General features: G+C 38.1%; 1 protein-coding gene across 3 annotated transcripts in view; it reads left to right on the forward strand.

Moving 5' to 3' along the window:
* MAP3K13 (mitogen-activated protein kinase kinase kinase 13) overlaps positions 1 to 27250 on the forward strand; it is a 172383-nt gene that overhangs the window by 53700 nt on the left and 91433 nt on the right. Inside the window, exon 2 of one of the 3 annotated variants that reach the window (XM_081236060.1) lies at positions 16861 to 16968. The exons of the other annotated variants lie outside the window; for them this stretch is intronic. The gene's annotated coding sequence lies outside the window, so the exon portion shown is untranslated. The remainder of the gene's footprint in view (positions 1 to 16860; positions 16969 to 27250) is intronic. 3 annotated transcript variants of the gene reach the window in all.

Here is a 27250-nt window from a genome sequence, read left to right on the forward strand (position 1 = left end):
CACTTCTTTGCCATGTGGGGTTCCCCAACACGGCCATTTTCCTTCCTCTCAGCTAGCAAGGGAGAAACTCCAGCAAGACAGGGAGTACAGATTTATATAACATCATCACATCATTATGTGCATGTAATCACATACAACCCAGCACCTTTTCTGTATTCTATTGGTTAGAAGCAAGTCTCAGTCACAGTCAAGGGAAAACATTAGCAGGTGGGGATCACAGGAGCCATCTTAAGAATATGTCTGCCATGATGTACTTGAAGATCATGCAAGTCTTCCTTGCAAGGTGAGATTCCTGCCTTACCAAAGATGGCTTCTGTACCTAAAAAGGGAGTGTGGTGCATTTTTTCCTCCTTTGTGCTACAAATGGATGACACCCAGGAGAGTGCTGAATAGAAGCATAGAGGGTAAATGAATAGAAATGGGATCATAAAAGGTAGGGAAAGTAAAAGATATACCTAATTCCAAAACACATTTTCAGGCTTGAAAATGCTGTACCTGGAAACAGCTTGGCATGCAGCTAGCTAGACTGACCCGAAACAAAGGCTTCCTGCATATGAGAAGCCGAAGGTGCCCATTTCCACAAAAGGTCACAGGCATAGTGTAAAAATTTCTATTATATGTTCCTTTCCAATCATACCTGCATAGATTGTATTCAAGTTTTAGTAAAACCTTAGAATGAGAAGGGCAACAGTAAATGTGATCCCAAATCTACTTTAATGTGTGACATACATTCGTTTATTCATTTAGTGAATTGTTATTGAATGGTTACCGTATATATACAGGGCCCTTTGTAGGTGCTGTTCAATCTTGCATTTTCGTGGTATGGGTCAATAGGAAAGAGTGCTGCCATCTACTGGCTGTACCTACCATAGGTGTGGGAGGAGGAGTGGAGGCCCACATGCCTAGTTTCTGCCAGCCCTGACATATAGTGTTCTTACAAGAAGTTTGGTGGTAAAGCACAGGAAAGTGAGTAGATTAGTCAGAGAGAAATTTCAAAATTTTGAAATTTGAAATGGGCCTGCTTATAGGCAAAGGAGAAACCCAGCCAATAAGAAGAGACTGGAGATGAACGTTACTTTTTTTTTCCTTAACTACATTACTTTTTTTTCCTTAAAAAAAAAAGTAATGTAATCTCTCATTACTTTTTTTCCCCTTAAACATATATTACATTACTGTGTGTCATACATGGCAGTAGATACCATAGTAACCAAACTAAATATATCCCTGACCCCTTTGCCTTTATGCCCCATCCAGCTTGGAAACATAATGATTTCAACAATCGCTTCCTCCCAGGCTTACCTCCTCCACCCCTTGTCACCTTTTGGCCCTTCTTCCTTTGACTGTGCAAACCCAGAGTACCTCCCTAATCATGTTTTCTGCTACTGTGTTGATTGATTGCCTCCTCAGTTGGGTCCTCACTGCTGATTGGTGGCCTTGAATTCATATCTATTTGCATTTCCCGCAGTAGCTATCCAAACCTCTTCTGTTCCTTATTATCCTGTCTATTGTCCTTCTCAGTTGACTGTGCCTCTCAGTTGACTGTGTTAGCGTTAGTTGACTGGGATGGGATCTCTCAACTTCCTTTCCACTCATCTCATGATCTTTTATTGCCATCCTCACTTTTCTATTTTCTTGCAACACAAAATAAGTAAATACACACAGGTATCCCTACCTACCTTCTGGTCAAGGTTTTCGGTCCCAAACCCTCCCACCTCCTTAAAGCTTATTCCCAGCCACAAGCATCCCTCACTCTAGTTGAAGAAGACATATTACCCACTATAGCAGAGTATATTACAGAATCATTGCCAAGCCAACTGTGCCTTGACGTTTGATATCTCCCTTAAAATTAGAGGGGGGAAAAACTGTAACAAGTGTTTTAAAGTTCAAATAATTTAAATAAGTTAAAATAATAGTATTTACTAAATTAGCAAGTTTTAAAACTTAATTTTGTTCCCAAAGTAATAAATTTGTACTTCATAGATAATTTAGAAATTTAGATTAAAAGAGAAGAAAATAAAATCCATCACTATCCCGACATCCAGAAATAACCATGGCTAATATTACATCTATTCTTCTAGTCATATAGATGTGTCAGATTACATGGTACCTATTATCATGTTACCTTCCTTTTTCACAATTTGTTTTCAATATTTTTATCTGTCCTTACATATTTTAATATATAATTTGTAAACATTTTAAATGCTGTATAGTTTTACATTATTTAATTAAACTTCCCTTTATGGATATTTTATTTTCCCAGTGATTGATGTTTTAAATAATTATGTGATGAAATCTTGATAGCTAGACCCTTTTTGCAAATTCCTGATTACTTGTTTAGAATAAATTCCTTGAAGTTGAATTTTAGATCAAAGAATATTTACATTTTAAGCCTACTGATACCTGCTGCCAAATAATTGTACTTCAAAATGGTTGTAACAAGTATTTAACCATCAGCAGTGTATAAGAGTATCTGTTTTCCCATACCTTTTCCAAAGCAGTGTATAAAAGAGCAATCTTAGCCACTTTGCAAGGAGAAACTGGTATCTTATTTGGGTTTAATTTGCATTTCTTTGATTACTGAAGTCGCACATTTTTCTTACTGTCCATTGCATATCTTTTTTTGTAAATTGCCTGTTCATGAGCTTTTTCCTCTTCCCCTCATTTGTATGTTTATCTACTTTGATAATTTTGAACTTATGGTTGTTCAAATTAGTAACAGTGTATTTTGTACTTTCTGGTAGCTATAAATGGGGTTTTCCTTAACACAAAGGATAGACTGATTTTTCCATATAAGATAGACTAGAGAAAAATGATGTACGTACATATGGAATACATACATACATATGTATATGTACACATATGTGTATGTATGTGTATATCTGTCAAGCATAGCTTGCAAAGACACTTAATACTGTTCTGTGTAGCTTATTGACCTTCTTTATGCAACATCACCTTATTGGTCATCATTCAGGGTTTTGGAATAATTAGTCGTTTATTCAAGTAAAGCATAATGACATTGATCTCAGTCTATTTGTCTGACTTATAAATTTTTCTTCAGTAATATTATTGTATTGCATTTTCTCTTTTAAGTTTTTCAAACATTTTTCAAGTTTGCAGTATGTGGCAACAACAGAAAGCATTCTTTCATTTGATTCAAAATGTAATCAGGTGTTTATAGGGGGCAATATAAAGGAACTTGCCCTAAATGTGAAGAGCTTTGTGATAGAGGCTACTCCAGAAATGTAAATTTAGTGTGAAACTTGTGAGTATTTCATAGCCCAGTTAGGAAGTAAGCTCCAACAAATACTCTTTTTGGGAAGTTGCATTTTATTTTCCAGTGTTGCAGTGCTTACTTATTGTAGTATGTTTTACTATTTTGGGGAATCTTACCCCCCACCACCACCTCTTTTTATATTTAGAGCGGAAGCCACTCAAGACAACCAGCCTCTTTTCTAGAGGAGTGGCCTTTTGAACAATGACCATTTAATACAGAGCCTTGAGTAATTTAACAGACTAAAAATACATGCTCAGAAAATGTGACCTTTTTAGGCCACTGCTTCCATTTTGAGTGGTCTTCATTGGGGCTTCAATTTGCTAATTTTAAAATTCCGGGAGGGGCTTCCCTGGTGGCGCAGTGGCTGAGAGTCCGCCTGCCGATGCAGGGGACACGGGTTCGTGCTCCGATCCGGGAAGATCCCACATGCCGCAGAGTGGCTGGGCCCGAGCCATGGCCGCTGACGCGCTGGCCGCTGAGCCTGCGCGTCCGGAGCCTGTGCTCCGCAACGGGAGAAGCCACAACAGTGAGAGGCCCGTGTACTGCAAAAAAAAAAAAAAAAAAAAAAAAAAAATTCCGGGTCAGTACATGTCTCAAGAGTATTTGTAATAATTTTCTGTAGAGTATAACATTCCCCCTGAAGTTGGTTAGATACTGTCTATAGTTCATTCACGAAAGGCACAAGCAACACCGCCACAGAGGATCTGGGGACACACCTGCTTTTGTTTCCAGACTACAATGACAGGTGGGTATTCTGTCCCAGAGGCCAGGAAAGGTGGCTGTAAGATAGCCCTAGTGGTTGTGAGTTTTGAGGGGAAAAGAGGAACACTTGCAACTCTGGTCATTAACTCTTCCTCCTCAGCTACAGTACAGCTTAGAAGAGAAGGTTTCTGGTGAAGAACGGCTGTTGTTGGCTAGCCAACACAGAAGAGATCCCTAGGCTTTACAGGTGGTTTTTAAAAGATTAAAGCATTAAAATTTTGCAGGCTAAGGAAAAAGAAGAATTTCATGAAGATTGAAAATACATTCCCAGCCCCTTGCAGGTTTAACTAGGTTCCAACAGAGTTCTTAAGAATTGATTCAGATATTCTTGAATCATATTTTCTGTATTTCCAAAGCACTTGTTATGCTTCTATAATACTTTTATGACCATTTCCACTTATATCTTGATGGGTCTTGTTTGTTTGTCCAGGTTTTAGTACCGTATAGTTAAGCTAGTATTTTCTCTTGTGTTAGACTGCAGATACTTTTGAGACAAAAATGTGATTTTTAAAATGCTTGTTGGCTTTTCTTTAGAACCAAGGACAGTATTCTATGTCCCAGGAATACTGAGTAAACCATAACTGACTGTCCAAGAAAAAGAGGCAGCATTAGTGGTCACTATTATCCCACAAAGAAATACAAAGAACATTCAGGAGATCTGGGATCAACTCCTGGTTCAGCCACAAATTCCAAGACTATGGACAAATATCTGAACCTCAGTTTCTTCATATGTAAAAAAAAGAGGACAGAGTAGATTTGAGTTTTAAGGTTTTTCCCAGATCCTTGATTCTCTGAGTCAGTATTTCTTCTCAAGATGGCTGAAACAGTCATTGCTTATTTATCTCATTTAGGAAATAACCGTATACCGCCTGGTAACAGGATATGCAATATTAGGAGGAATGCAGACTAAGTAGGAGTAACACAGAGTCTCAAAATTTTTAGTGGCTCCAAAAGGGAAGAATGTTGTTTCAGTCTTCATTAACAGTCTTAAAGTAGGCAGGCACCCCAGGACAGATGGACAACTCTGATTCATCAGAACATTCAAAGCCCAAGGCTCCTCCTGTTTTGTTGCTTTGCCATTGCCTGGAGTACTATCTGCATGGTAGAAGCTCACTCAGCATGGGACTTAAGAGAGTTCAGCACAAGCAGCTTTATCTCCAAGAAGACCTGGAAGTTACAAACATACTTCTACTCAAACCCCATTGGCTAGAACTCAGTCATGTGGTCACATCTACAACCAGGAGAATAGAAAAGTCTTTAGCAACGTGGCTTGTACCCACCTACAACTTTAAGAGTCCGGGTGGGGTAAGGGTTCTGTAACTAAAAGGAAAGAGAGGAGATTGTATACTGGGGGACAGTCTCCATCACTATGACTTCTGTTATGATTTTAAACCACTCTGAGAGTTTTTATTTTACTGTTTATTGTTTTTCTATCTTATCTAATGAAATAGGCTGAGATCAGGATCTGTGATTTATCCCTATATGTGTACCCCACAGCACATGTCAAGGTATCTTGAACATAAATGGCATTCAGTAAATTTATAAATTTATTTATTTATTTATAAATTTATAAATTTATATAAAATGCTCTGATATTCAGAGAATTTAAGTAAGCACTATGTCCAATAATCCTCCCTCCCATTACGCTGCTCCACCTACTTATTGCTTGTGTAGTGAATGTTACATGTAAAACGTTAATTCTCAGCCTAGTTTAGGAGACTATAATGGAACCTATGAAGTAGTAAAATTTTTAAATATCTATTATAGATAAATAGATTGATCGATTGGGGGCAGGTTGCTACTAATAGCAACTACTGCCTTTTCTGGGTAGCATGATTACGTGTAATGGAAAACCAAGAACTTTCCAGAGTGGCTTAAACATTTGGTTTTAAGTGTATTCCATGGACATCACATATAATTACATTTATGAGAAACTTTATTTTTTTAATTTTTATTTATTTATTTATTTTAACATCTTTATTGGAGTATAATTGCTTTACAGTGGTGTGTTAGTTTCTGCTGTATAACAAAGTGAGTCAGCTATACATATACATATATCCGCATATCCCCTCTCTCTTGCATCTCCCTCCCACCCTCCCTAACCCACCCTTCTAGGTGGTCACAAAGCACTGAGCTGATCTCCCTGTGCTGTGTGGCTGCTTCGCACTAGCTATCTATTTTACATTTGGTAGTGTATATATGTCCATGCCACTCTCTCACTATGTCCCAGCTTACCCTTCCGCCTCCCCGTGTCCTCAAGTCCATTCTCTACATCTGCATCTTTATTCCTGTCCTGCCCCTAGGTTCTTCAGAACCTTTTTTTTTTTTTTTTAGATTCCATATATATGTGTTAGCATATGGTATTTGTTTTTCTCTTTCTGACTTACTTCACTCTGTATGGCAGACTCTAGGTCCATCCACCTCACTACAAATAACTCAATTTCATTTCTTTTTATGGCTGAGTAATATTCCATTGTATATATGTGCCACATCTTCTTTATCCATTCATCTGTCGATGGACACTTAGGTTGCTTCCAAGTCCTGGCTATTGTAAGTAATGCTGCAATGAACATTGTGGTACATAACTCTTTTTGAATTATGTTTTCCTCAGGGTATATGCCCAGGAGTGGGATTGCTGGGTCGTATTGTAGTTCTATGTTTAGTTTTTTAAGGAACCTCCATACTGTTCTCCATAGTGGCTGTATCAATTTATATTCCCACCAACAGTGCAAGAGGGTTCCTTTTTCTCCACACCCTCTCCGCATTTATTTTTTGTAGATTTTTTGATGATGGCCATTCTGACCAGTGTGAGAGGATATCTCATTGTAGTTTTGATTTGCATTTCTCTAATGATTAATGATGTTGAGCATTCTTTCATGTGTTTGTTGGCAATCTGTATATCTTCTTTGGAGAAATGTCTATTTAGGTCTTCTGCCCATTTTTGGATTGGGTTGTTTGTTTTTTTGATATTGAGCTGCATGAGCTGCTTGTAAATATTTGAGATTAATCCTTTGTCAGTTGCTTCATTTGCAAATGTTCTCTCCCATTCTGAGGTTTGTCTTTTCATCTTGTTTATGGTTTCCTTTGCTGTGCAAAAGCTTTTAAGTTTCATTAGGTCCCATTTGTTTATTTTTGTTTTTATTTCCATTTCTCTAGGAGGTGGGTCACAAAGGATCTTGCTGTAATTTATGTATACAGTTTTAGGGAGTGTTCTAATTTCATTCTTTTACATGTAGCTGTCCAGTTTTCCCAGCACCACTTATTGAAGAGGCTGTCTTTTCTCCATTGTATATTCTTGCCTCCTTTATCAAAGATAAGGTGACCATATGTGCATGGGTTTACCTCTGGGCTTTCTATGCTGTTCCATTGATCTATATTTCTATTTTTGTGCCAGTACTGCCTTGATTACTGTAGCTTTGTAGTATAGTCTGAAGTCAGGGAGCCTGATTCTCCAGCTCTGTTTTTCTTTCTCAAGATTGCTTTGGCTATTCGGGTCTTTTGTGTTTCCATTCAAATTGTGAAATTTTTTGTTCTAGTTCTGTGAAAAATGGCATTGGCAGTTTGATAGGGATTGAATCGAATCTGTAGATTGCTTTAGGTAGTATAGTCATTTTCACAATGTTGATTCTTCCAATCCAGTAACATGGTATATCTCTCCATCTGTTTGTATCGTCTTTATTTTCTTTCATCAGTGTCTTATAGTTTTCTGCATACAGGTCTTTTGTCCCCTTAGGTAGGTTTATTCCTAGGTATTTTATTCTTTTTGTTGCAATGGTAAATGGGAATGTTTCCTTAACTTCTCTTTCAGATTTTTCATCATTAGTGTACAGGAATGCAAGAGATTTCTGTGCATTAATTTTGTATCCTGCTACTCTACCAAATTCATTGATTAGCTCTAGTAGTTTTCTGGTAGCATCTTTAGGATTCTCTATGTATAGTATCATGTCATCTGCAAACAGTGAGTTTTACTTCTTTTCTGATTTGGATTCCTTTTATTTCTTCTTCTCTGATTGCTGTGGCTAAAACTTCCAAAACTATGTTGAATAATAGTGGTGAGAGTGGGCAACCTTGTCTTGCTCCTGATCTTAGTGGAAATGGTTTCAGTTTTTCACCATTGCGAATGATGCTTGCTGTGGGTTTGTCATATATGGCCTTTATTATGTTGAGGAAAGTTCCCTCTATGCCTGCTTTCTGGAGAGTTTTTATCATAAATGGGTGTTGAATTCTGTCAGAAGCTTTTTCTGCTTCTATTGAGATGATCATATGATTTTTCTCCTTCAGTTTGTTAATATGGTGTATCACATTGATTGATTTGCATATATTGAAGAATCCTTGCATTCCTGGGATAAAGCCCAGTTGATCCTGGTGTATGATCCTTTTAATGTGCTGTTGGATTCTGTTTGCTAGTATTTTGTTGAGGATTTTTGCATCTATGTTCATCAGTGATATTGGCCTGTAGTTTTCTTTCTTTGCGACATCTTTGTCTGGTTTTGGTATCAGGGTGATGGTGGCCTCATAGAATGAGTTTGGGAGTGTTCATCCCTCTGCTATATTTTGGAAGAGTTTGAGAAAGATAGATGTTAGCTCTTCTCTAAATGTTTGATAGAAATCACCTGTGAAGCCATCTGGTCCTGGGCTTTTGTTTGTTGGAAGATTCTTAATCACTGTTTCAGTTTCAGTACATGTGATTGGTCTGTTTCTATTTTCTATTTCTTCCTGGTTCAGTCTCAGAAGGTTGTGATTTTCTAAGAATTTGTCCATTTCTTCCAGGTTGTCCATTTTATTGGCATATAGTTGCTTGTAGTAACCTCTCATGATCCTTTGTATTTCTGCAGTGTCAGTTGTTACTTCTCCTTTTTCATTTCTAATTCTGTTGATTTGAATCTTCTCCCTTTTTTCCTTATGAGTCTGGCTAATAGTTTATCAATTTTGTTTGTCTTCTCAAAGAAGCAGCTTTTAGTTTTATTGATCTTTGCTATCATTTCCTTCATTTCTTTTTCATTTATTTCTAATCTGATCTTTATGATTTCTTTCCTTCTGCTAACTTTGGGGGTTTTTTTGTTCTTCTTTCTCTAATTGCTTTAGGTGTAAGGTTAAGTTGTTTATTTGAGATTTTTCTTGTTTCTTGAGGTAGGATTGTATTGCTATAAACTCCCCTCTTAGAACTGCTTTTGATGCATCCCACAGGTTTTGGATCATCGTGTTTTTGCTGTCATTTGTCTCTAGGTATTTTCTGATCTCCTCTTTGATTTATTCAGTGATCTCTTGGTTATTTAGTAGTGTATTGTTTAGCCTCCATGTGTTTGTATTTTTTACAGTTTTTTTTTCCTGTAATTGATATCTAGTCTTATAGCATTGTGGTCGGAAACGATAGTTGATATGATTTCAATTTTCTTAAATTTATGAAGGCTTGATTTGTGACCCAAGATGTGATCTATCCTGGAGAATGTTCCATGCACACTCGATAAGAAAGTGTAATCTGTTGTTTTTGGATGGAATGTCCTATAAATATCAATTAAGTCCATCTTGTTTAATGTATCATTTAAAGCTTGTGTTTCCTTATTTATTTTCATTTTGGGTGATCTGTCCATTGGTGAAAGTGGGGTGTTAAAGTCCCCTACTATTATTTTTTTTTAATTTTTATTTATTTATTTGGTTGTGCCAGGTCTTAGTTGCGGCAGGCAGGCTCCTTAGTTGTGGCATGTGAATTCTCAGTTGCAGCATGCATGTGGGATCTAGTTCCCTGACCAGGGATTGAACCCAGCCCCCCTGCTTTGGGAGCATGGAGTCTTGACCACTGCGCCACCAGGGAATTCCCTCCCCTACTATTATTGTGTTACTGTTCATTTCCCCTTTTATGGCTGTTAGCATTTGCCTGATGTATTGAGGTGCTCCTATGTTGGGTGCGTAAATATGTACAATTGTTATATTTTCTTCTTGGATTGATCCCTTGATCATTATTTAGTGTAATTCTTTGTCTCCTGTAATAGTCTTTATTTTAAGTCTACTTTGTCTGATACGAGAATTGCTACTCCAGCTTCCATTTGCATGGAATATCTTTTTCCATCCCCTCATTTTCAGTCTGTATGTGTCCCTAGGTCTGAAGTGGGTCTCTTGTAGACAGCATATATATGGGCCTTGTTTTTGTATCCATTCAGTCAGTCTATGTCTTTTGGTTGGAGCATTTAATCCATTTACATTTAAGATAATTATCAATATGCATGTTCCTCTTACCATTTTCTTAATTGGTTTGTGTTTGTTATTGTAGGTCTTTCCCTTCCTTGCGTTTCCTGCCTAGAGAAGTTCCTTTAGCATTTGTTGTAAAGCTGGTTTTGTGGTCCTGAATTCTCTTAACTTTTGCTTGTCTGTAAAGGTTTTAATTTTTCCATCAAGTCTAAATGAGACCCTTGCTGGGTAGAGTAATGTTGGTTGTAGCTTTCTTCCCTTTCATCACTTTAAATATGTCCTGCCCCTCCCTTCTGGCTTGCAGAGTTTCTGCTGAAAGAACAGCTGTTAACCTTATGGGGATTCACTTGTATGTTATTTGTTGCTCTTCCCTTGCTGCTTTTAATATTTTTTCTTTGTAGTTAATTTTTGATAATTGGATTAATATGTGTCTTGGCGTGTTTCTCCTTGGATTTGTGCTGTATGGGACTTTCTGCACTTCCTGGACTTGATTATGTCCTTTCCCATATTAAGGAAGTTTTCAACTATAATCTCTTCATATATTTTCTCAGTCCCTTTCTTTTTCTCTGCTTTTTCTGGGACCCCTATAATTTGAATGTTGGTGTGTTTAATGTTGTCCCAGAGTTCTCTGAGACTGTCCTCAATTCTCTTCATTCTTTTTTCTTTATTCTGCTCTGTGGTAGTTATTTCCACTATTTTATCTTCCAGGTCACTTATCCGTTCTTCTGCCTCTGTTATTCTGCTATTGATTCCTTCTAGAGAATTTTTAATTTCATTTATTGTGTTGTTCATCATTGTTTGTTTGCTCTTTAGTTCTTCTAGGTCCTTGTTAAACGTTTCTTGTATTTTCCCCATTCTGTTTCCAAGATATTGGATCATCTTTACTCTCATTACTCTGAATTCTTTTTCAGGTAGACTGCCTATTTCTTCTTCATTTGTTTGGTCTGGTGGGTTTTTGCCTTGCTCCTTCATCTGCTGTGTGTTTCTCTGTCTTCTCATTTTGCTTAACTTACTGTGTTTGGGTCTCCTTTTCACAGGCTGCAGGTTCGTAGTTCCCATTGTTTTTGGTGTCTGCCCCCTGTGGATAAGGCTGGTTCAGTGGGTTGTGTAGGCTTCCTGGTGGAGGGGACTGGTGCCTGTGTTCTGGTGGATGAGGCTGGATCTTGTCTTTCTGGTGGGCAGGACTGTGTCTGGTGGTGTGTTTTGGGATATCTGTGAACTTATTATGATTTTAGGCAGCCTGTCTGCTAATGGGTGGGGTTGTGTTCTTGTCTTGCTAGTTGTTTGGCATGGGGTGTCCAGCACTGGAGCTTGCTCATCATTGAGTGGAGCTGGGTCTTAGCATTGAGACAGAGATCTCTGGGAGAGCTCTCGCCGATTGAGAGAGCTCTCGCCGGGAGGTCTCTTGTGGACCAATGTCCTGAACTTGTCTCTCCCACCTCAGAGGCTCAGGCCTGACACCCGGCCAGAGTACCAAGACCCTGTCAGCCACACAGCTCAGAAGAAAAGGGAGAAAGGAAAAAAAAATAAATAAATAAAATAAATAAAGTTATTAAAATAAAAAAGATAAAAAATTGTTAAAATAAAAAAAATTAAAAAGTAATTTTAATAAAAGAAGACAGCAATCAAACCAATAAAACAATCCAGTGATAACAAGCACTAAAAACTATACTAAAGAAAAAAACAGACAGACAGAACCCTAGGACAAATGGCAAAAGCAAACATAAACAGACAAAATCACAGAAAGGACCATAAAGATACACACTCACAAAAAGAGAAAAAGGAAAAAAAAAATATATATATATATATCTAAAAGGAAGAGAGCAACCAAATAAATAAATAAATCTACCAGTGATAATAAGTTCTAAATACTAAACTAAGATAAACATAAAACTAGAAACAAATTAGACGCAGAAGGCAAACCCCAAGTCTACAGTTGCTCCCAAAGTCCACCGCCTCAGTTTTGGGTTGATTCATTGTCTATTCAGGTATTCCAGAGATGCAGGGAACATCAAGTTGATTGTGGAGATTTAATCCGCTGCTCCTGAGGCTGCTGGGAGAAATTTCCCTTTCTCTTCTTTGTTCGCACAGCTCCTGGGGTTCAGCTTTGGAGTTGGCCCCGCCACTGTGTGTAGGTCACCTGAGGGCATCTGTTCTTCGCTCAGACAGGACGGGGTTAAAGTAGCAGCTGATTAGGGGCCTCTGGCTCACTCAGGCTGGAGGGAGGGTAGGGTATGGAATGCGAGGAGAGCCTGCAGCGACTGAGGCCAGCATGATGTTGCAACGGCCTGAGGTGTGCAACTTGTTTTCCCCGGGAAATTGTCCCTGGATCACGGGACCCTGGCAGTGGTGGGCTGCACAGTCTCCCAGGAGGGGAGGTGTGGATAGTGACCTGTGCTTGCACACAGGATTCTTGGTGGCTGCAGCAGCAGCCTTAGCGTTTCACGCCCGTCTCTGGTGTCTGCTCTGATAGCCGCGGCTCGCGCCCATCTCCGGAGCTCATTTAGGTGGTTCTCGGAATCCCCTCTCCTCGCGCACCCCGAAACAATGGTCTCTTGCCTCTTCGGCAGCTCCAGACTTTTTCCCGGACTCCCTCCCGGCTAGCTGTGGCGCACTAGTCCCCTTCAGGCTGTGTTCACGCTGCCAACCCTAGTCCTCTCCCTGGGATCTGACCTGCGAAGCCCGAGCCTCAGCTCCCAGCCCTCACCCATCTCAGTGGCTGAGTAACCAAGCTTCTCGGGCTGGTGAGTGCTGGTCAGCACCGATCCTCTGTGTGGGAATCTCTCTGCTTTGCCCTCTGCACCCCTGTTTCTGGGCTCTCCTCCGTGGCTCCGAAGCTCCCCCCACCCCATCCCCACCAGTGAAGGGGCTTCCTAGTGTGTAGAAACGTTTCCCCCTTCACAAGCTCCCTCCTAGAGGTACAGGTCCCGTCCCTATTCTTTTGTGTCTGATTTTTCTTTTTTCTTTTGCCCTACCCAGGTACGTGGGGAGTCCCTTGCCTTTTGGGAAGTCTGAGGTCTTCTGCCAGCATTCAGTAGGCGTTCTGTAGGAGTTGTTCCACATGTAGATGTACTTTTGATGTATTTGTGGGGAGGAAGGTGATCTCCATGTCTTACTCTTCCGCCATCTTGAAGGTCCTCCTCTATTTATGAGAAACTTTAAAACAGATCTTTCTCTGAAAGATTTTTGGGTTCTGTCTTCTCTGTTCCCTTCACTGGTGTGAATAGTAAAGAGCTGACTGCAGTGCTGAGTGTGGGTCTACACAGAGTGAGCCTGTTTATGGGTAGCCATTTAAAGCCCGTTTTAAAAGCAGGCCACACTTTACTGACGCTGTGTTAACATCTTCTCCGCTCTGACTTCCAGTTTTTTCTCTGTGAACTTGTACACTGTAATCCGATATGGGAATGAAAAGTGCTGGTGTGTACCTTACCAGTTTTACATTTGCTAAGAACTGCCTTGGAAGAATTGTCCTATTTGCTCATATCCAGTTTCCTCAAATCTTCCCTCTTCAAGTTTACCTGCTTTTATAACTGACTGTAACCACCCAGCTCAAAATGATCATTCTATCAGAAAGAGAAGAAGGCTTGGTTCAAGCCCTGGGCAAACTGCAGCATAAGGAAAAGGTGTGTTTGTATAAGACAAGCCTTTATTCCCTTTACAAACATGCCAACTTGCCAAAGACAGGCAACTGGCAAATACTGGCTATAGTCTGGACCAGGAAGAGTGGCTCCCAGCCTTTACTCAGCCTCACCCCACATTCCCAGAGTTCTCACTGAGCCTCAACACCAGGCTGTTCTTGGGACATTTTTCTCCAAGGGACAGGACACATTTTTTTCAGCTAAGGGCTTGATCTTACCTTTCTATGTCAACAGAGGGCAGCAGAGAGCACCACTCTGTAGCCTAACCTGCAGGCCTCAAACTGGGTGAAGCCCAATCCCCTAGTACCTACAGAGACAAAACACATGGGTGATTTTTTTAGCTATGGCTAAGACTAGGGCTGTTAAAGGCATGGGGGAGGGGGGGTTGGTTGCTAAACATTTTGCATAACGTAGAAAAGTCCCATGCATGGAAGAATATTCCCACCCCCAAATGTTAGTTAACTTCCTTCTGGTATTGTTCGCCAACATCAAGTAAAGCATTCCTGCCTAGCTTAGCACTTTCACCATTTTGTGTTGTTATTCATCTTAGCAAAGCTCCTTGATACTACAAACTGGCCTTTTCATCTTTGCATTTTCACTTTTTAAACTCATTTTAAATTTTAGTCATTGAATGATCGTAGACAGATCTTTAATAGGGGAGGGACAAGAGGTAATGGATAGAATTTAAAAGTATGTCAGTAGGTTACAGTTTAGATAGAGCTGGATTAGATGAGCCCATCTTCTTGAACCTTAATTTTCTCACACATAAAATGAGACTAACATATACCCTATTTTAAAATACTCTGTAAATTGTAAAGTGAAGGACAAGATTTTTTACAAAGAATGTCTAGGACCAGATTTGTTCCCAATTATTATTTTTGGAAATTAGATATCCAAACCTCTGAAAGAGCACAACTATATAAAGAAGATTTTTAGCACAAAAGGCTTGATATATAATATGGGACATAAAAAAATAACAAGAAACAGATATGTATTATATGTATATATCATTGAATAGTGATTTTTTAAGTTTTTGTACCACAACTCACAGTGGGAAGCATAGCTTTTATAGTGTCCCAATACACACGTATAACAAGTTTCTTGAAACAATATACTTAACTTCACCACATGGGATATACTATTTTCTGTTTATTTCATCTAATTTTTAAAATGATAGTCATGGCCTACTAAATTAATTTTTTATTGAAGTATAGTTGATTTACAATGTTGCATTAATTTCTGCTGTACAGCAAAGTGATTTGGGTATATATGTGTTATATTATATATATTCTTTTTCATATTCTTTTCCATTATGACTAATCACAGGATGTTGAATATAGTTCCCTGTGCTATACAGTAGGACCTCGTTGTTTATCCATCCTGTATATAATAGTTTGCATCTGCTGACCCCAACCTCCCAATCCATCTCTCTCCCACCCCCTCCCCCTTGGCAGCCATAGGTCTGTTCTCTATGTCTGTGAGTCTGTTCTGTTCTGTAGGTAGGTTTATATGTGTCATATTTTAGATTATATACATATATATATATATGTATATATGAGATCTGTTAAATTCTTATTTTCCCAACAACAACAACTTTGATTCTTTAAGACAAATATGTCAGATATCTGAGTCCATCAAAAATAAATATTTCTGGTGACTCTTTTCCTAGGGCTCTGTGCATATAGTCTGCCTGGGTGGTCCTGAACAATTCATTTCATGAAATAAGTTCTAACAGCTTGCTTTTCATTTGCCTATTATTGCTCTTACCACTATCACAGATCAGGCTGCCAGGCCATGGATTATTCACAGGCCTGTGGATCATACCCTTAAAATGGACTTCTTCAATAATTACTGTAGCATAACTTTTAAAATGGATGATTATACATATTCCTCTGAAAACATATCCAGTTGTTTGGATGCTTTTTGTTTGAGACTCCCAGTCAAGTTATTTTTCTCTTACAAAGAGACTAGTATAATGAGAGCATAGGTTTTGGAAACTGCTGCCCTTTTTATTTTTAAACTGGCTTTGTGATTTCAAATTATTTAGCTTTTCTGTGTCTCACATTCCAAATCTTAAAATGGGGATCAAAATACCTACTCAAATCATTGTATTAATTGAGGTATTTATATGGGGCCCTTAGCATAATAGTTGATATATAGTACAAATTGATAAAAGTCACTGACTTTATTATTTTTTTTATTTTTATTGAAGTATAGTTGATTTACAATGTTGTGTTAGTTTCAGGTCCCCCCCCACCCTTTTCCCTTTGGTAACCATAAGTTTGTTTTCTATGTCTGTGGGGTCTGTTTCTGTTTTACGTATAAGTTCATTTGTATCTTTTTTTTTTTTTAGATTCTACATATAAGCGATATCATATGATATTTGTCTTTCTCTGTCTGGCTTACTTCACTTAGTATGATAATCTTTTTTTAAAAAATTAATTAATTTATTTATTTTTTGGCTACGTTGGGTCTTTGTTGTTGTGGTGCGCAGGCTTCTCGTTGCAGTGGCTTCTCTTGTTGCAGAGCACGGGCTCTAGGCGTGTGGGCTTCAGTAGTTGTGGCACGCAGGCTCAGTAGTTGTGGCTCACGGGCTCTAGAGCACAGGCTTAGTAGTTGTGGCGCACGGGCTTAGTTGCTCCACAGCATGTGGGATCTTCCTGGACCAGGGCTCAAACCCATGTCCTCTGCATTAGCAGGTGGATTCTTAACCCCTGCACCACCAGGGAAGTCCCTGGTATTGAGTTCTAAAACGAACTCCTCGTGTGAATTATTACGTGTGAGACATCATGCCAAGGTAACGGACAACATAAAAGCAATATGGCTGTCCCTTATAATAAAAGGAAAACCATAACATAGAAGTGTAGCTCAATGATAGTTATTCTGCTAACTAGTACTAAGCTAATGATATTTAGGTCACATGTAGCTTTCTGATTATCTCTCTATCTCCTTTGATGCAAGGACAGATTTTAGTAATATTTATGAGATGTTTTTCCTTAGATGGTTCTTAAAAATCACTTTCTCATATACACATTTCCTGGGAGCTAGACAGCAACAACAACAACGAAGTTCAAGTAATAGTCTGCCGAGGCCTTTGAATATTGAAATGTGAATATTGAAATTGTTGTCTGAATAAAAAATAAAAATAAATTTTAAAAATTAAAAAAATAAAAAGAATGAGGATGTAGGAGATGTGACCTGGGACTCTCCGGATTAGAAAGACCCACTCAGAGCCTTAGTCACAATCTATCATAGTTTAAGTGAAGGAGGAAAAAAAAAAAAAAAGGAATTGTTGTTAGAGGAACCGTATATTTTGGAAACAGGGAAAGTTAGGGTTAATGTTCTGATACGGAAGTGGAGAATTCTGACTAGTATTCTCACCTATTAGATTTTTTTTTATATTAGTTCATGAAAATATATCTTTATGTAGGATAATTTAGCTTTTTTTTGATAAAGAGAATTTCTGGTCACCTCACTTAACTTCCTCAGGGTTTTCCCCCAGTCACCTTCAGAACCTCAGAAAGTATTCCTCAACCTCCCAGAGGAAAATGATTTGGGTGAGCTTTTCTTTGGAAGACGTGTCACTAATACATATTTTTAAAATTTCCTGCAAAGATCTGTTCAAGCTTTATCATAAGCACAATAAAGAATCTTTATTTTGTTTATTCTAACAACAACAATGAAACAAAAACAGCTATCAGTATTATTTTCTGAGTATCTTCTACATGCAGGTACTGTGCTTAAGTCTTTTTTTTTTTTTTTTTTTTTTTTTTTGGCTGTGCTGGGTCTTCGTTGCTGTGTGTGGGCTTTCTCTAGTTGGGGCGAGCTGAGCAGGGGCTACTCTTCGTTGCGGTGTGCGGGCTTCTCATCACAGTGGCTTCTCTTATTGTGGAGCACAAACTCTAGGTGCGCGGGCTTCAGTAGTTGTGGCTTGCAGGCTCTAGAGCGCAGGCTTAGTAGTTGTGGCACATGGGCTTAGTTGCTCCGTGGCATGTGCGATCTTCCCGGACCAGGGATCAAACCCATGTCTCCTGCACTGGCAGGCAGATTCTTAACCACTGCGCCACCAGGGAAGTCCCTGTACTGAAGTCTTTACATGTGCTATTTTACTTAACTTTCACGTAATAGGCATAACCTATTATCCCCACTTTATTTTTCCTCTTCCAGTTTTATTGAGATATAATTGACATACAACACTGTATGAATTTAAGGTGTACATAATGATTTGACTTACATACATTATGAAATGACTACCACATAAGTTTAGTTAATATCTATCATCGTATATACATATAAAAGAAAAAAAAGAAAAAAACATTTTTCCCCTGTGATGAGATCTCTTAGGATTTACTCCAACTTTCATGTATAACATACAGCAGTGTTAATTATATTAATCATGTTGTACATTACATCCTTAGTACCTATTTATCATATAACTGGAAGTTCGTACCTTTTGACCACCTTTGTCACCATACAAAGATGTTACATTATTAATGACTATATTCCCCACACTGTACATTTCTTCCTCCCTCTAATAATGAGAAACTGACACTCAGGTTTACCTGAACTTACATAACTAATAAATAACAGAGTCAGGATTTGAACCCAGATCTCTTTACTAGCTTCTAACCACATTGGTGCCTGTGAAGGAAATCTGAATCTTCATGCATTAGCACTGAAGTCATCATACTCTTTCTTTTTCTTGGTGTTTATGACAAAAATTGTCACTGGGTCATAATACTTTAACTTCTCTTAGGTTCTGGCTTAACTGAGTCATTTTCCTTTAAAAAAAAAACACACACACACATTTTGGGCTTCCCTGGTGGCGCAGTGGTTGAGTCCGCCTGCCGATGCGGGGGATGTGGGTTCGTGCCCCAGTCCGAAGGGTCCCACGTGCCGCGGAGCGGCTGGGCCCGTGGGCCATGGCCGCTGGGCCTGTGCGTCCGGGGCCTGTGCTCCTCAGCGGGAGAGGCCACGGCAGTGAGAGGCCTGCGTACCGCAAAAACAAAAAACAAAAAACATTTTTTTTCTCAAGAAAAAAACCAACTCTAGAATAGCTCATATTTTTATGCCAGAATAATTGTACCTTAACTTCTATTCTTAAATTTTTTCCTAATAATGAGTTTTGAATATCTTCTTGGGAAAGGAGACCAGTCATCTTCTAGTCATTATTGAAATTTGAAGAGGTTCATTTGGTTCTTTAAAGAGCTTACCTTGATAATGGCTTTGTAGTACTCCACACTTAGTATGCCCACGTGCTGAAATAAAAAATTACTTGTGACTATGGGACTTGACTTAATATCTCTAGAGGTGCAATGTCCCATTCAGTAGCCACTAGGCACATGTGACTATTTATTTTTCAATTTAAATTAAATAAAATTTAAAATTCAGTTCCTCAGTCATACTAGCCACATTTCAAATGCTAATGTATGAGACAGTGCAAATTATAGAACATTTCTATCATCACAAGAAGTTCTCAGGAAGTATTGCTCTAGGATGTATGTTTTTCATGGTCCCCTTTCCCTACCTTCCAAATTCTGTCCCTAAAACAACATTGGCCTCCTTGAAGAATAACCTGTGCAGTTTCTGTAATTTGGGGATACAACTTATCTTCCCAATGATTTCCTACGTTGTTTGACATAGAGAAGTTTTTGTTGGCCCAGTTGGTATTTCTGTGCTCTAGGGAGGCATGCTAACCCAGACTAAATTCATCTTACTAAAATGGCAAGTCTGTAGAGCCAGATAATTTTTATTTGCCAGATTACATATTAAACCAATATCTTAGGTGGCTGTTATTAGAACCATTTATATACTCTGTTCTGTTGAATTGCTTCAGAGACCTACCCTGATCCTTGATTGAGTAGTGATGTTGCTCTCAAACCTTACAGGCAACGTGTTAGCTTCTGTAACAGATTTGGCCATCTCATTGACGTGTTCCACAAAGACGTTGCCTATATTAGTTAGTCTGTATTATTTGGAAGTGTTTGTTTTGTTTGTTTTTTTTAATAAATCCAATTCTTCCAGTGTATCCTGGTTGGCTTTGATTGCTGTTGAAGGAAACAGAGATGTATATTCATCTTCTTTCCATTTGTGGGTTCTAAAATAATCCTGGTACATGGACATATTGATTGATATAGATTAGTGTGGTGCACTCAGACCTGCTATGAATGTACCAGTACTACATTGGTCTTGAGCACACCCATCTCGCATGGGTAAATTTCTTTGGTCTGTCTTTTCCATAGTGACATACCACAATAAGCTCCTTTAGAGAAATTTGTTGAATATGTTGTTTGCCAGTGATATTTTATTGTTTGACTATATAGAACAATATACTGAACATCTTTCCTGTGTATAAAATAGTCCTGGGAAGTTGGGTGTTTTTTTCCCCCAAGTGGGGTAAGCAGTGAGCAGTACTTACTAGTGTCAGGTTTGAACCCTTATAACCACATAGAAACAGGCAACCTCTCTCCTTCTCTCAGCTGTACAAATAATCTGATTGAGAGATAGAGCAGATATCTGTTCAGAATGTTCTTGGTCACTGGACACCTTATAACCAAGGCCTTATATTAACCATCTTGTTCCAGTTTCAAGGATTTAAGGTCATTCCCCAAGTTCAAAAAAGTTATGATCAGTATTAGTAAAGTATTGGTAATTGTGAAGTGAAATGATGGGATACAGGGCAATAAATTATATTAATCTCCACTTCTGTGTAACTTTGAAAAAATTTTAAATGAAGAATAAAAAATGAACTCTTCTCAATACTCTGTAATGACCTATATGGGAAAAGAATCTAAAATAAAGAGTGGAAAGACAAATACCGTATGCTAACACATATATACGGAATTAAAAAAAAAAAATGTCATGAAGAACCTAGGGGTAAAACGGGAATAAAGACACAGACCTACTTGAGAATGGACTTGTGGATATGGGGAGGGGGAAGGGTAAGCTGTGACAAAGCGAAAGAGAGGCATGGACATATATACACTACCAAACGTAAGGTAGATAGATAGTGGGAAGCAGCCGCAGAGCACAGGGAGATCAGCTCGGTGCTTTGTGACCGCTTGGAGGGGTGGGATGGGGAGGGTGGGAGGGAGGGAGATGCATGAGGGAAGAGATGTGGGAACAGATGTATATGTATGACTGATTTACTTTGTTATAAAGCAGAAACTAATAAAAAAAAAATAAAAAAAATAAAGAGTGGATATATGTATATGTATAACTGATTCACTTTGCTGTACAGCAGAAACTAACACAACATTGTAAATCAACTATACTCCAATAAAAATTTTTTAAATTTTGTTGATGATACTAAGCTAAAAAAAAGAGTAAACAATGTCACAAGTTTTTTTGTTGTTTTTTTTGGGGGGGTGTTTTGTTTTGTTTTTGCTACTGAGTTGTATGAGTTCCTTGTATTTTTTGGAAATTAACCCATTATCAGACAATATATCTGGTTTACAAATATTTTCTTCTACTCTGTAGGTTGCCTTGTCATTCTGTTGACTGAAGCTTTTTAGTTTGATATAGTCCCACTTGTGTATTTTTGCTTTTGTTGCCTCTGCTTTTGGTGTCATTTCAAGAAATTATTGCCAAGACTGATGTCAAGAATGAGTAAGGGACTTGAACAGACAGTTCTCCAAAGAAGACATACAAATGGCCAATAGGTATATGAAAAGGTGCCCACCATCATTAATTATCAGGGAAATGCAAATCAAAACCACAGTGAGATATCACCTCACACCTCTTAGGATGGTTTATTATTTTTTAAAAAGATAATAAGTGTTGGGAAGGTTGTGGAGAAATTGGAACCCTTGTACACTTTTAACGGTGCAGCAGCTATGAAAAACAGTATGTAGATTTCTCATAAAATTAAAAATGGAGCTACCATAGGATCCAGCAATCTCACTTCTGGGTATATATCCAAAAGAATTGAAATCAGGGTCTCAAGGAGATATCTGCACTCCCATATTTATTGCAGCACTATTCACAGTAGCCAACATATGGAAACAACCTGTGTCCATTGACAGATGAATGGATAAAGAAAATGTATATACTGTATGTACAGTGGAATATTATTCAGCCTTTAAAAAGGAAATTCTGCCATTTGTGACAACATGGATGAACCTGGAGGACATTATGCTAAATAAAATAAGCCAGTCACAAAAAAGACAAATACTGCTTGATTCCACTTATACGAGTTATCCAAAATAGTCAAACTCATGAAAGCAGAGAATACAATAGTGGTTTCCAGGGCCTGAGGGGAGAGGGAAATGGGGACTTGTTACTCAATGGGTATAAAGTTTCAGTTATACTAGATGAATAAGTTCTAGAGATCTGCTGTACAATATAGTGCCTATAGCTAACAATACGGTATTTTATTGTGCATTTCAAAATTTGCTGAAAGTAGTTCTCATGTTAAATGTTCTTGCCACAAAAACTAACAACAATATCAGCAATAACAAAAAACCCAAAGGAACACGAGGAACTCTGGGAAATGTCAGATATTTCTACTACCTTGACTGTGATTATGGTATCATGGGTATTTGCATAGTTCCAAGCTTATCAAATTGTACACATTAAATATAGTAGTTCTTTGTATAGCAATTACACCTCAATAAAGCTGTTAAAATTTTTTAAATAAGAAAAAAATTTTTAAGATCATGAGCTCTTTGGGTGAATTTAATTATAGCTGTTTTTGTTATTAGTAATAAGACATCTTACTAAAACAAAATTATCTCAAAGAAACATTAACAGGTCTTTTGGAGCTGCACCTTAATTGAATGTCAGAAGTTTAATAAACCAATGAGGAAATGTCCTACCTTATTTAAATGTAGCAGTAAATTACTCTTTCACACCCACTTTTGATTCATCGCAAATGTCAGCAAGGTGATATTGTTCTACCAAACAATTACATTTATGTAATATTTTCTTATCTATTTCCTTAATCGCTAGGTTGTTATTCCCATTATTATTTCTCTACTATTTTGCTTTTACAAGTCTTGATGTGCAGGGCATACTTGTCTACTGGGCATCAGTTTTAGAAACTCTTTCTCTGACTTGTTTTTATCACATCAGATCAGGCACATTGTTGAACAGCAAGAAAAGGGTTAAAGAAAATAGCTCTAATGAATAAAAGATTGTGATATCTTCTATATGCATGCATTGATTTCATCAAAATTCTGATTCCCTAATTCAGTAGTAATAATAATGTTTTCATGACTATTGCAGCGCTTGCGCGCACATACACGCACACGCGCGCGCACACACACACACACACCCTCCCTCCTCAGGCTGCCAGTCTGCCCTCATTCAGTAGCAATAATAATGTTTTCATGACTATTGCAGCGCTTGCACACACGCGCGCGCGCGCACACACACACACACACACACACACACACCCTCCCTCCTCAGGCTGCCAGTCTGTCCTAAGGCATTGGCAGACGCCCCTGATTGGTGGGCTCTGTTTATTCTGTGACCAGATTCCTTCTGAAAGAAGGCAGGCCATGACTGCCTGAAGTCTATTGGCCGGGGCTGCTCTGGACCCTCCCTTTCTTTTTCACAGCACACACCACAGCGAAGTCTGTGCGGAATCCTAAACCAGCCCAATTTACATCCATTCATGAATCTGTGACGTCAGCAAGCCTTCGGGCTCCTTTGCGGTGGGCGGGAGGATTGTGTGGGTAGAATCCCCTCCCCCTTATTTTTCTAATTTTGCAAGGCTTTTAAAATTAACCTTACATCTTTTTTAAAGCAAGAAAATGGAACGGCATGTGTAGGAATTCTTCACTGTTGTGAGTATCGCACTGTTTTTCTGTTTCATCAGCATTTATTTCACAAGGACAGATGGAGAATGTATTTGTGATTTGAGGTGATTAAAAAACTGATATTATTGAAGGAGACACGATGAGAGAGACAGACAGAAGCAAAGAGAAACCTGAAACCCCGTTACAGCTAGGAGCCTCTGAAACTGACAGCTGGTTTTCCTTTGCTTGTCTGCCTGCTAGACGTGGACATTTTTCATTTACGGTTCTGCACGTTACCTCTGGATGCTGGCTTGGCTTTCCTTAAAGGGAGATTCATCTGTCTGAGCGATGATGTGAATTGTATTATAGGAGAAGCCCAGAACTGGTACCAGAAAGGTGCTGGAGAAAGCCGGGCCAGCTAGACAGAGCAGGTTCTAGCCTGATGAGCACTTGTCTTCCTTTCTGCCGTCCTTTCTGTTGTTTCTCACCCTTCACCTTGCCTTTGTTTCTTAATTGTATAACAGTCAATATCTTGGGATTGCAGTTGGGGGAAGATGAATACCAGTTCAATCTTTTTTTTTCCAAAAGCTTTTATTATGGGAACTGTAGTCGTATATGTATACATATTTATAGCTCTTTATGTCACTCGGTACATTTTATTTACGTTTTCAAAAACCTAAAGCCTGCACCAGAGGCAAAAGGGGAATTATCCTTAAATTCTGATTTGTTAAATATCCCCTAATGAAAACTAAGAAGTGGTTTCTTAGTATATCCCGTAATTATATGCCTAGAAATGCTCATGAGCATTTTTCTAAAATGAACTTCCCACTGAAAATCATTTATTCCACTGTGTCTGGGGAACACGGAAAACTTCTGATATGTTCCAGGTATTAAGTTGGTTTGATAGTTTGCTTGGAGTTTTAACAGAAAGTTAGTCTCTGTGACTGAATTTGTTTTCCAAGGCTCTGGTTGATTCTGGTGAAAGTTGTTGTAGTAAAGAAGAGGGATGTGACATTGTGACATGTTCTACCCCTGGGGTAGCTCCTCAACCCATATAATCTAATAGCATTTTCCAACTGCCTTAGAGCAGTTTATAGTCTAGCAGCAGCATGTACCCGGTTGTTCTTTCCAGTGAGAGAGAACACAAAATGTCTTGTTATTTTTTATCATTTAGCCTTGTCTTGTTTATCTTGTATTATCAATTCTTAGTTTTGAGATTTTCAGATTATAATCTCCTCATGAAACATGGCTTCTAAATTATGGCTCTAATGATATCTTTTGAATTATTCTTACTAATGAATCTTCCAACTGTAAACTCATTTCATTTCAAAATTACCTGAGGATTTAGAATTTTCTTTTTATTTCTCATCTGACATTGCCCTCATTCATTTTGTTTTTCTGACTACATTTGAACTCACTAGAGTTATAGAAGGGAAAAATTCTGCCTGATTGTAAACCAGATTTTTGTCCTATGCTCAGATAACTATGGTGTCATATTTTGCTATTTTTTAATCTGCTGGGTTGAATAAATGACAAAATTCCCTATATTTGTTAACACCTAGACTTATTTCAGCATTTTTTGTGTATGTACCTTCAGAGCCTCTATTGAAAGTAGCAATTTCGAAGTTAGTTTAAATTATTAAAGTCTACTAGGTCACTGCAAGATCAAAAGACTGAATCCTTATGACTTTTTAAAAAATGTGTTTCCATAATTAAACTCATCTTAGGAAATGTTCATCAGGCTCTTTTATATACATTTTGCCAAAGAGAGCTTAATTTCCATGAAAGAAATACAGTTTACCTTTTGGTTTTATTAAAGTAAAGCTATCCCTTTAAGGCACAGAGTGGATATAGAATCTCCCTCTCTCTCCACTCCTAGTGGCTGTATTCTAGATTATATTTATTTTCATGTATGGTGTACTTGTAGGGAAAAAAACAATAACTCTTAATTGTTTAATATCAAACAATAAAATCCTGTGTATCAGTGACTGTCAATAGATGGCTTTCTGTTTAAAAATTGAAGCTACTCCAGAAGTAGGAATTAATTTATTTAGTAAACAAAGTCAGTCAAACCAGAGCTGTGTCCTAGGGAGCTGTCAAAAGAATAGTTCCTAAGGGCCAGCGGCCACATCCACTGTTATATGGTGAAACAACCATACTTTGAATGGCAGAACCGGTCAGTTTGGTTTGCACTGTCTGCTTACCATCTCTCTATGTGCTATAGCTGAATTAATTGCTTGGGGAGTTTAAATGAATCAAGATAGCCAAGCTGATCAGTTCTGCCAGGTGGCAGCCTGACTCTTTACAATTTTGATTAAAATTTTAAAAAAACCATTCACCAAGAGCACTCTTTTACTTTAAAAAAGTCATTTAAGAGATATCATACTCCTGTTCTGTGTCCATTATTATTCCTTAAGGATATGGGAGAGAGAAAGAGTTAGAAGATGCCATCTTTACCCCTAAGGAATCTAGAAGGTAAAATACCATATACACTTTGAGTGTTGTGGTTCAGAAATTGGTTTCTGTAAATAGACATTAAGATTAGAATTACCTGGGGAACTTTCTGTCTCTCTTTCCTAGCCAGTGGTTTTTCGTATGTTCATAGAGTTGTTCAACCATCACCACAATCAATTTTAGAACATTTTCATCATTGCAAAAAGAAACCCCATACCTATTAGCAGTCACTCCTCCTTTCCCCTCAACTCTCAGCCCTAGGCAACCACTAATCTACTTTCTCTACACATAGACTTGCCTATTCTGACCACTTCTTGTAAATGAAATTATACAGTGTATGGTCTTTTGTGACTACAGTTGACCCTTGAACAATGTGTGTGTGTGGGGGGGTTAATCTGAGTATAATTTATACTCATCCCTCTGTATCTGCAATTCTTCCACATCCTTGGATTCAACCAACCACAGACTGTATAGTACTGTGGTAGTTACTATTGGAAAAAATCTGAGTATATGTGGACCTGCACAGTTCAAACTCATGTTATTCGAGGGGCAACTGTAGCTTTTTTCACTTAGTACAAGGTTTTCAAAGTTTATCCATGTTGTGGCATGTATCAGTGCTTCATTCCTTTTTATCACCGAATAATATTCCATTGAATAGCTATACCACATGCTACTTATCCATTCATTGGTTGATGGACATTTGGGTTTTTTCCCACTTTTTGGCTGCTGTATGAATAATACTTCTCTGTACATTTGTGTACAAGTTTTTATGTAAACATATGTTTTCATTTCTTTTGGCTATATGCCTAGGAGTGAAATTGCTAGGTCATATGATAACTATATGTTTAATATTTTCAGACTTTTCCAATAACCATTTTCCAAAGCAGCTGCACCATTTTGCATTCCCACTAGCAATGTATGAGGGTTTCAGTTTCTCCACATCTTCATCAACAACTATTATTATCCATCTTTCTGGTAAGAGCAATCTTAATGAGTTTAAAGTGGAATTTCATTGTGGTTTTGGAGAAATATCTATTCAGATCCTTTGCTCATTTAAAAAAGTAGGTTATTCATCTTTTTATTATTGAGTTTAAGAGTCCTTTATATATTCTGGATACAAGTTCTTTATCAGGTATATGGTTTGTGATTTTTTTTGTTGTTGGTCTGTGGGTTGTCTTTTTCACTTTCTTCATGAT

Source organism: Mesoplodon bidens, assembly GCF_964165515.1.
Source record: "Mesoplodon bidens genome assembly, chromosome: 5".
NCBI lineage: Eukaryota > Metazoa > Chordata > Mammalia > Artiodactyla > Ziphiidae > Mesoplodon > Mesoplodon bidens.